The sequence below is a fragment of the Bombus vosnesenskii genome, unplaced genomic scaffold (genome assembly GCF_011952255.1).
Source record: "Bombus vosnesenskii isolate JDL3184/JDL3185 unplaced genomic scaffold, Bvos_JDL3184-5_v1.1 scf7180000016097, whole genome shotgun sequence".
Lineage (NCBI taxonomy): Eukaryota > Metazoa > Arthropoda > Insecta > Hymenoptera > Apidae > Bombus > Bombus vosnesenskii.
The window spans coordinates 27501-37500 of NW_022884276.1; the positions used below are offsets into that span (position 1 = coordinate 27501).

Here is a 10000-nt window from a genome sequence, read left to right on the forward strand (position 1 = left end):
AAAGTTCAACTCGAAATAACTCGCTAAAAAGCGTTATGAGGTATACAAATTTTGCGTGAAATCGTTATGTATCGACGAAATCTAGTCGAAAGTAGCGATTTCACTTTATTTTTTTAAAAAATTTCATCCTCCGGACCAACATGACCGGGACGTTGGAACTTAGAATTTTTTCGCACCGCTACGAAAGTACCGAAAGTTCAACTCGAAATAACTCGCTAAAAAGCGTTATAAGGTATACAAATTTTGCGTGAAATCGTTATCTTCGACGAAATCTAGTCGAAAGTAGCGATTTCACTTTATTTTTTTAAAAAATTTCATCCTCCGGACCAACATGACCGGGACGTTGGAACTTAGAATTTTTTCGCACCGCTACGAAAGTACCGAAAGTTCAACTCGAAATAACTCGCTAAAAAGTGTTACAACGTACGAATATTTTTGCATAAATCGTTATAACTCGATGAAACACGTCGGGATTAAGCGTTTATATCGTCCGCGGACGGATATAAAAACGTTCGAACCGACACGACCGGTCGTTGGAACATAGAAAAATTCCGAGCCGGTACGTTGGGACTTAGAAAAATTCCGGGCGCGAAAAAGTTTTTTCGAGTTTATTCGTTAAAAAGCGTTACGCATAAATCGACGTAACTCGACGAAATACGTCGGGATTTTTATTTCCGTCCGAGAACGATTTTTAAAAACGGACCTATGCGTCCGACTTAGAAAATTTTCGGACCGGTTAATTCGTTAAAAAGCGTTACAACGTACGAATATTTTTTAAATCGTTATAACTCGATGAAATCGGGACGTTTATATCGTCCGACGCGTTCGAACCGACACGACCGGTCGTTGGAACATAGAAAAATTCCGAGCCGGTACGTTGGGACTTTAAAAAGTTTTTTCGAGTTTATTCGTTAAAAAGCGTTACAAGGTATGAATTTTTTTGCATAAATCGACGTAACTCGACGAAATACGTCGGGATTAATGGTTTATTTCCGTCCGAGAACGATTTTTAAAAACGGACCTATGCGTCCGGTCGTTCGGACTTAGAAAATTTTCGGACCGAACACTCTTTTTCAGTTAATTCGTTAAAAAGCGTGTACGAATATTTTTGTCATATAATCGTTATAACTCGATGAAACACGTGGAACGCGTTTATATCGTCCGCCGGACGGTATACTTAGAAACGTTCGAACCGTTACACGACCGGTCGTTGCCATAGAAAAATTCCGAGCCGGTACGTTGGGACTTAGAAAAATTCCGGGCGCGAAAAAGTTTTTTCGAGTTTATTCGTTAAAAGCGTTACAAGGTATGAATTTTTTTGCATAAATCGACGTAACTCGACGAAATACGTCGGGATTAATGGTTTATTTCCGTCCGAGAACGATTTTTAAAAACGGACCTATGCGTCGTTCGGACGAGAAAATTTTCGGGGAACACTCTTTTTCAGTTAATTCGTTAAAAAGCGTTACAACGTACGAATATTTTTGCATAAATCGTTATAACTCGATGAAACACGTCGGGATTAAGCGTTTATATCGTCCGCGGACGGATATAAAAACGTTCGAACCGACACGACCGGTCGTTGGAACGATCGGAAAAAAAATTTTCGGACCGAGCGTTAAAAAGCGTTACAACGTACGTATGGGAAACACGTTAAGCGTTTATATCGTCCGCGGACGGATATAAAAACGTTCGAACCGACACGACCGGTCGTTGGAACATAGAAAAATTCCGAGCCGGTACGTTGGGACTTAGAAAAATTCCGGGCGCGAAAAAGTTTTTTCGAGTTTATTCGTTAAAAAGCGTTACAAGGTATGAATTTTTTTGCATAAATCGACGTAACTCGACGAAATACGTCGGGATTAATGGTTTATTTCCGTCCGAGAACGATTTTTAAAAACGGACCTATGCGTCCGGTCGTTCGGACTTAGAAAATTTTCGGACCGAACACTCTTTTTCAGTTAATTCGTTAAAAAGCGTTACAACGTACGAATATTTTTGCATAAATCGTTATAACTCGATGAAACACGTCGGGATTAAGCGTTTATATCGTCCGCGGACGGATATAAAAACGTTCGAACCGACACGACCGGTCGTTGGAACATAGAAAAATTCCGAGCCGGTACGTTGGGACTTAGAAAAATTCCGGGCGCGAAAAAGTTTTTTCGAGTTTATTCGTTAAAAAGCGTTACAAGGTATGAATTTTTTTGCATAAATCGACGTAACTCGACGAAATACGTCGGGATTAATGGTTTATTTCCGTCCGAGAACGATTTTTAAAAACGGACCTATGCGTCCGGTCGTTCGGACTTAGAAAATTTTCGGACCGAACACTCTTTTTCAGTTAATTCGTTAAAAAGCGTTACAACGTACGAATATTTTTGCATAAATCGTTATAACTCGATGAAACACGTCGGGATTAAGCGTTTATATCGTCCGCGGACGGATATAAAAACGTTCGAACCGACACGACCGGTCGTTGGAACATAGAAAAATTCCGAGCCGGTACGTTGGGACTTAGAAAAATTCCGGGCGCGAAAAAGTTTTTTCGAGTTTATTCGTTAAAAAGCGTTACAAGGTATAAATTTTTTTACGGGAATCGTTCTATCTCTATTAAATACGTCGGGATTAAACATTTTTATCGATTTTTTCAAAAAATTAGCGTTCGTCGGACTGACACGACTGGGATATTTTTCCAATTTTTTCGTTAATTAACGTTACAAGGTATATATTTTTTTGCATATTTCTACTTATTTTAACGTATTGTAATTGATTATAAACTTGTTTTTTGTCCGTATTCGATATAAGAGTATGTTTACTGATGGAATTTTTCGGTGAAAAAAAAAATTAATTTTTTGGTAAAAATGCATTTCTATTATGTTAATAAAACGTCTGGTAATGTATTTCGATGGTTGGATATTGGCTTTGTATAGTAGTGATCGAGCGTTCGCGAGACTAAGTTCCAGCGTCCCTTCCGAACGGTACGTTGCTACGGAGGTTTTGCACCGTAAGCGCGCGGCCGCTAGCCCGGCCGGCGCCGGCCTTCCGGCTGGCGCTTTCGTATCTATAAGAGAGACGTCGAGCCGGACGGTTCGGTCGGAACAGCGTTGAGCGCGTGGCTATTCTACGGCCTCGGTTGAGAATTCAGTCACCGCTCCTCGAGTCTTAGTGTATTTTACGCTATTTCTCGACTGTTCCTCCGTTCTCGTTCTGGTTTTTTCTCTACACTGCTGCGCCGCGGGTCGCTGTCCTGGACGTAATGACCAAATATCGTGGCAAGGTTCCCCTGAGTCGGGAAGCTGGTGACCTGTGTGTACGTATTCTAACAAAAGTTGTTAGATGCGTGTGTGCTTGTACTAACTGAGCATCGATTCATTCAAAAAGAGTATAACCGTCTGCTTTCTATAAAAACTTCTGCTTTCGCAGAAGTATTCGATGAGGCGGTAGGAGCGTACTATCTTTGCGTAGTATGTTTTCTACCGAAAATGTTCTACCGATTGGGAAGAATATTCTTACGGTATGTCCAGCATGACGCACTGGGATACGCGCTTGTTCGTTCAGCGTGAGGTGTATACGTGCTTTACCGCTAAGATATTCTAACTGAGATATGTCTTTTTACACGAAGACAGCATTATTAAAGGAATGTTCCTTTAGAAGTATGATCTTAAACATTCTATATAAGACTATGAGAGAGAGAGAGAGAGAGAGAGAGGAGGTGGAGTTGAGAATTACAAAGTGGCTGCGAGCGGCGTTCGAAGATTATTACTGAAATATGGGTGTATCTCGAACGTCGCTAGGAGATATATTGTATAATATATCTATCTTAAGAACGAAAAGTCTCGTCGTACGGTGCTTACGTCCCACCTACGACACTAAGAGAACTTAAACGAAATTTATAAGAATTGTTATACGAATAAGATCCCTGGTTGATACGAAACGCCAATGTCCCCATCATAGTCATATGGTCTCAAAGATTAAGCCATGCATGTCTCAGTACATGCCGCATTAAGGTGAAACCGCGAATGGCTCATTAAATCAGTTATGGTTTCTTAGATCATACCTACATTTACTTGGATAACTGTGGTAATTCTAGAGCTAATACATGCAAACAGATTCCGACCAGAGATGGTAGGAATGCTTTTATTAGATCAAAACCAATCGGTGGCGGATGGCTCGTCTGTCCGTCCATCGTTTGTTTTGGTGACTCTGAATAACTTTGTGCTGATCGCATGGTCATCTAGCACCGGCGACGCATCTTTCAAATGTCTGCCTTATCAACTGTCGATGGTAGGTTCTGCGCCTACCATGGTTGTAACGGGTAACGGGGAATCAGGGTTCGATTCCGGAGAGGGAGCCTGAGAAACAGCTACCACATCCAAGGAAGGCAGCAGGCGCGCAAATTACCCACTCCCGGCACGGGGAGGTAGTGACGAAAAATAACGATACGGGACTCATCCGAGGCCCCGTAATCGGAATGAGTACACTTTAAATCCTTTAACGAGGACCAATTGGAGGGCAAGTCTGGTGCCAGCAGCCGCGGTAATTCCAGCTCCAATAGCGTATATTAAAGTTGTTGCGGTTAAAAAGCTCGTAGTTGAATCTGTGTGTCACAGTGTCGGTTCACCGCTCGCGGTGTTTAACTGGCATTATGTGGTACGTCCTATCGGTGGGCTTAGCTCCTCGCGGGCGGTCCAACTAATATCCCATCGCGGTGCTCTTCACTGAGTGTCGAGGTGGGCCGATACGTTTACTTTGAACAAATTAGAGTGCTTAAAGCAGGCTACCTTCGCCTGAATACTGTGTGCATGGAATAATGGAATAGGACCTCGGTTCTATTTTGTTGGTTTTCGGAGCCCCGAGGTAATGATTAATAGGGACAGATGGGGGCATTCGTATTGCGACGTTAGAGGTGAAATTCTTGGATCGTCGCAAGACGGACAGAAGCGAAAGCATTTGCCAAAAATGTTTTCATTAATCAAGAACGAAAGTTAGAGGTTCGAAGGCGATCAGATACCGCCCTAGTTCTAACCATAAACGATGCCAGCCAGCGATCCGCCGAAGTTCCTCCGATGACTCGGCGGGCAGCTTCCGGGAAACCAAAGCTTTTGGGTTCCGGGGGAAGTATGGTTGCAAAGCTGAAACTTAAAGGAATTGACGGAAGGGCACCACCAGGAGTGGAGCCTGCGGCTTAATTTGACTCAACACGGGAAACCTCACCAGGCCCGGACACCGGAAGGATTGACAGATTGATAGCTCTTTCTTGATTCGGTGGGTGGTGGTGCATGGCCGTTCTTAGTTGGTGGAGCGATTTGTCTGGTTAATTCCGATAACGAACGAGACTCTAGCCTGCTAAATAGACGTAACTTATGGTATCTCGAAGGCCCCCGGCTTCGGTCGGTGGGTTTTTACTACCAACGTACAAACAAATCTTCTTAGAGGAACAGGCGGCTTCTAGCCGCACGAGATTGAGCAATAACAGGTCTGTGATGCCCTTAGATGTTCTGGGCCGCACGCGCGCTACACTGAAGGAATCAGCGTGTTTTCCCTGGCCGAAAGGCCCGGGTAACCCGCTGAACCTCCTTCGTGCTAGGGATTGGGGCTTGCAATTATTCCCCATGAACGAGGAATTCCCAGTAAGCGCGAGTCATAAGCTCGCGTTGATTACGTCCCTGCCCTTTGTACACACCGCCCGTCGCTACTACCGATTGAATGATTTAGTGAGGTCTTCGGACTGGTGCGCGGCCAATGTGATAAGCATTGCCGATGTTACCGGGAAGATGACCAAACTTGATCATTTAGAGGAAGTAAAAGTCGTAACAAGGTTTCCGTAGGTGAACCTGCGGAAGGATCATTAACGATACGATACCAAAAGAATTTGACTTGAACACATATAAAAAAACTATGAAATATATATCAATGGTCGGTAAGGAGCTGTACTCCTCCTGTATCGACGAAAGTATATACGACGTATTAACAAGCTATATACTTTAACAAACGAAAACGCCAGGGAGCTTGGCAACCTCCGTTGGCACGAATAGAAATATTCTTAAGGAGGAGACGACCCTCCAGCTACGGAATTATACGAAGAGAAGGTGGCACTCTCTCTCGATCATCGGGATGAAGAGATATATATATATATATATACAAGTATAAAAACGAAATGCGAATGAAACTTATTCGAGGCGCCTGCGTGAGGTCGTAAACAGAAAGACCCGCCGTCTCCGAATAAAACATATATATGAAATTCTAATAAAAGGGAACTCTAGCTTCGAAAGAGCCAACAAAAGTTAAGGCTCGATATCAAACGAAAAAATTACGATGGAAACCAGGTGTAAAGAGAAATGCAGTCGTGGCGCCTGCGAGAGGCCGTACACAGAAAGACCCGCCGTCACGATCTCGTATTTCGTATTTGCATCGTGGAAACCGTACAAACGAAATATAAAAGTCCATGCAAACTAATAAGAAAATCTCTAAAGTGCCTCGTGTCGGAGAGATCATGCTCGCCTATTCTCTTCTATGTTTCGTGGTCTGTGTTGCGTTTGTTCTCCTCCTAGCAACGGGACATATCGAAGACTCCTCTTTGGGATCGAACGAAGCGTCTAGAACGAGTCGACGAGAGCGAAAGAACTTGTAGCGAGTCGCGCAGAGCGAAAGGATACCGATATACATCTTCGAAGGTTCTCTTCGAAGATCCATGGATACCTTCTGCGTCGACTTCTCTCGTCTCTTTCATCGAAACTCTCGTCGTTCTCGAAACGTGCTTCCTACCCAAAGGGCGTGTGCTCTTCGTATGTCGTTTCGTTCGAAATAACGAAACCACGTGTAACATACTCGTGGATCGGGTAACCTAGAACGAAGACGCATCGCGTGGATGTTGGCCCGCTATGCGACGATGACCGATGATGATGATGATGATGTCGATGTCGACGACGGCGATGAAGACGATGTGTAGCAACGATTCGTAACTAGTCTAGCCGAAGCTCGTTCAGAGGGGAACGCCGCCGGCTTCGAAGCCTCGATGTCGTGAGTCGGACACCCGTGCCGTCGCTAGAGTTTTTCAAACTCTGCTTCTGGATATTGGGACGAAAGACCGCTCGAGGACGACGACAGCCGTGCGTGCGTATCCCATCGAATTTTTTTTACACCACCTGAACGAGACTAAGGTTTCGTCTAGTCGATCGTCTACCGTCGCATAATGTATATTATATACCGTTCAGAGGGGACCGGCTGTCTATCCTCGTTGTCGTGAGTCGGACACCCGTGCCGTCGCTAGAGTTTTTCAAACTCTGCTTCTGGATATCGGGACGAAAGACCGCGCGAGGACGACGGATGCGAGTCCCATCGAATTTTTGATTTACGCACTACCTGAACGAGACTTAAAGTTTCATATAATATACTACCGTTCAGAGGGGACCGGCTGTCTTTCCTCGTTGTCGTGAGTCGGACACCCGTGCCGTCGCTAGAGTTTTTCAAACTCTGCTTCTGGATATCGGGACGAAAGACCGCGCGAGGACGACGGATGCGAGTCCCATCGAATTTTTTATTTACACACTACCTGAACGAGACTTAAAGTTTCATCCAGTTTGTCGTCTATCATCGCATATATAATATACCGTTCAGAGGGGACCGGCTGTCTATCCTCGTTGTCGTGAGTCGGACACCCGTGCCGTCGCTAGAGTTTTTCAAACTCTGCTTCTGGATGTTGGGACGAAAGACCGCGCGAGGACGATGGATGCGAGTCCCATCGAATTTTTGATTTACAAGACACACACTACCTGAACGAGACTAAAGTTTCATCGAGTTTATCGTCGCATAACCCGTTCGGAGGGGACCGGCTGTCTATCCTCGTTGTCGTGAGTCGGACACCCGTGCCGTCGCTAGAGTTTTTCAAACTCTGCTTCTGGATATTGGGACGAAAGACCGCGCGAGGACGATGGCTGAGAGTCCCATCGAATTTTTGTTTTTTTTTTTAAAAAAAACACCACCCGAACGGAGATGTGTTCTATCTTTCGTCGATTTTTCATGCTTTCAGTCGTCGCGTGGTCGCCATCCGTTCGGAGGGGATCGCCGGCTTCGAAACCTCGATGTCGTGAGTCGGACACCCGTGCCGTCGCTAGAGTTTTTCAAACTCTGCTTCTGGATATTGGGACGAAAGACCGCTCGAGGCGGACGGCCGCGCGAATCCCATCGAATCTTTACTATCACCCGAACGATGGAGAGATGCACGCGCGCTGTTTCTTGAATAATTGGACGAGAGAGTAGAATCAAACACATATATAACATGGGCTAGCCACCGTGCTTACTCGTTCGCGAGATCGTGTGCTGTACAGAGGATTCAGAATCGGGTGTATATATCCCCGTCGTTTCCTGACGAACGGAGCTTCGATCTCGATGGTTGTTATATATCATAATGTACTTTACGCCCGGCCGGCGAACGCGCGTATCTTCGCGCGTTCGTCGGTTTCTTTTTTTTTCGAACGTTTTGTGTCGTCAATTCTATGGCGACTTCTGCGCGTTCGATTCCCGTTGGTCGAACGTGACGGAACTCGGCTTCGATAGAACCGAGAAGAGTACATTTGAGTACTGAACTGTTGTAAATTTATAAAAGATTACCCTGAACGGTGGATCACTTGGCTCGTGGGTCGATGAAGAACGCAGCTAATTGCGCGTCAACGTGTGAACTGCAGGACACATGAACATCGACATTTCGAACGCACATTGCGGTCCACGGATACAATTCCTGGACCACGCCTGGCTGAGGGTTGCTCACGTAAACCTAAGACTGCTTGCGTTGCGTATCGTCACTCTCCGTATCTGTCTCTCTCTGTCCCTTCTTGCCTTAACAACCCGCCGTCGTTCTTCTTTATATAAGAGAACGTTTCAGAGTCGGACGAAGGTACAAGAACGAGGATACGAATAAGAGCGGACGGAGAGAACATACGCGACGTACGAGCGATTGTTGGACGCTCGTCGGCGTTCGTCGCGGTCGTGCAGAGACCGTGCAAGTCGTACGCATGCTCGATATATAATCTATCGTGTTCACGGGAGACTACGAAACTCTACCTCTGTCTCTCTCTGTCCCTTCTTGCCTTGACAACCCGCCGTCGTTCTTCTTAAAAATTATAAGAGAACGTTTCAGAGTCGGACGAAGGTATACGAAGGGATACGAATAAGAGCGGAGAGAACCGTCACGGACCTGCGTGAGTGCTCGCGGCGTCGTGAGTCGTCCTTACGAGGGCGACCGCCCGCTTATGCACCGCTTCGTGTATCGGTTATCGAACGTATATACTCGTAGTGTTCTCCTCGTGACCGATTTTTTTTTCATATCAGGCGATATATGCTACGTTTGCCGGTGTTCGACGCACGAAGGTCCGCGCCCCCGACGTCGTCTTAAACGAATATTATATTTGGCGAGACTGAGAGAGAGAAAGCAAATATGGGAACTCGGTCGAGAGAGGAGAGAAGAGAGAACCAAAAACCTAAACTCGATGGCGTGCGAAACTTTGCCATAATCTACCGTCTTTTCTTAAGACTCTCGTACAGCCCCAGGGATCGAATGCCCACTCCGTCTCTTCGCGAAAGCGACTGACAACAACGAGGACCGTCGCATCGATGGGTCGTCGTTGCGTTTTACACGCTCTGTGCTTTTTTACAAGCCCCGAAAGTATCAGCCGTAGATCCGGGAACGCACACGCGAGATTTCTTCGAACGCTCTGACGACTTAGGGAGGTATGATCCCCAGCGTAGCGCGGAGATCGGAGAGTACACGTACTCGTATCGGGACGAATTTTCCCCGTCGTCGTGTATCTCTCTGCCCGCGCGCCTGGCTCCCAAAAAGCCACGTTCGTCGGAAATCTTACATATTATATATGTAATGCGTGTGCGAACTAGCGTGTGTCTAAGATCGGCTATACACGGGTGCCGCTGTACTACAAGCTCGAGGTGTTTTCCGCAGCGTTTCTGTACCCGAGGAAGATGCGCATGTGAGTCCGTTACGAAG

General features: G+C 45.8%; 2 non-coding genes across 2 annotated transcripts; both read left to right on the forward strand.

The window, feature by feature from the left end:
* The first annotated feature begins 3941 nt into the window (after positions 1-3941).
* Positions 3942-5854, forward strand: LOC117241554. The gene has a single exon (XR_004495054.1). It is a non-coding gene; the product is annotated as a small subunit ribosomal RNA (ribosomal RNA).
* Positions 5855-8610: 2756 nt separating this feature from the next.
* On the forward strand, positions 8611-8765 carry LOC117241551. The gene has a single exon (XR_004495051.1). It is a non-coding gene; the product is annotated as a 5.8S ribosomal RNA (ribosomal RNA).
* Positions 8766-10000: the final 1235 nt, after the last annotated feature.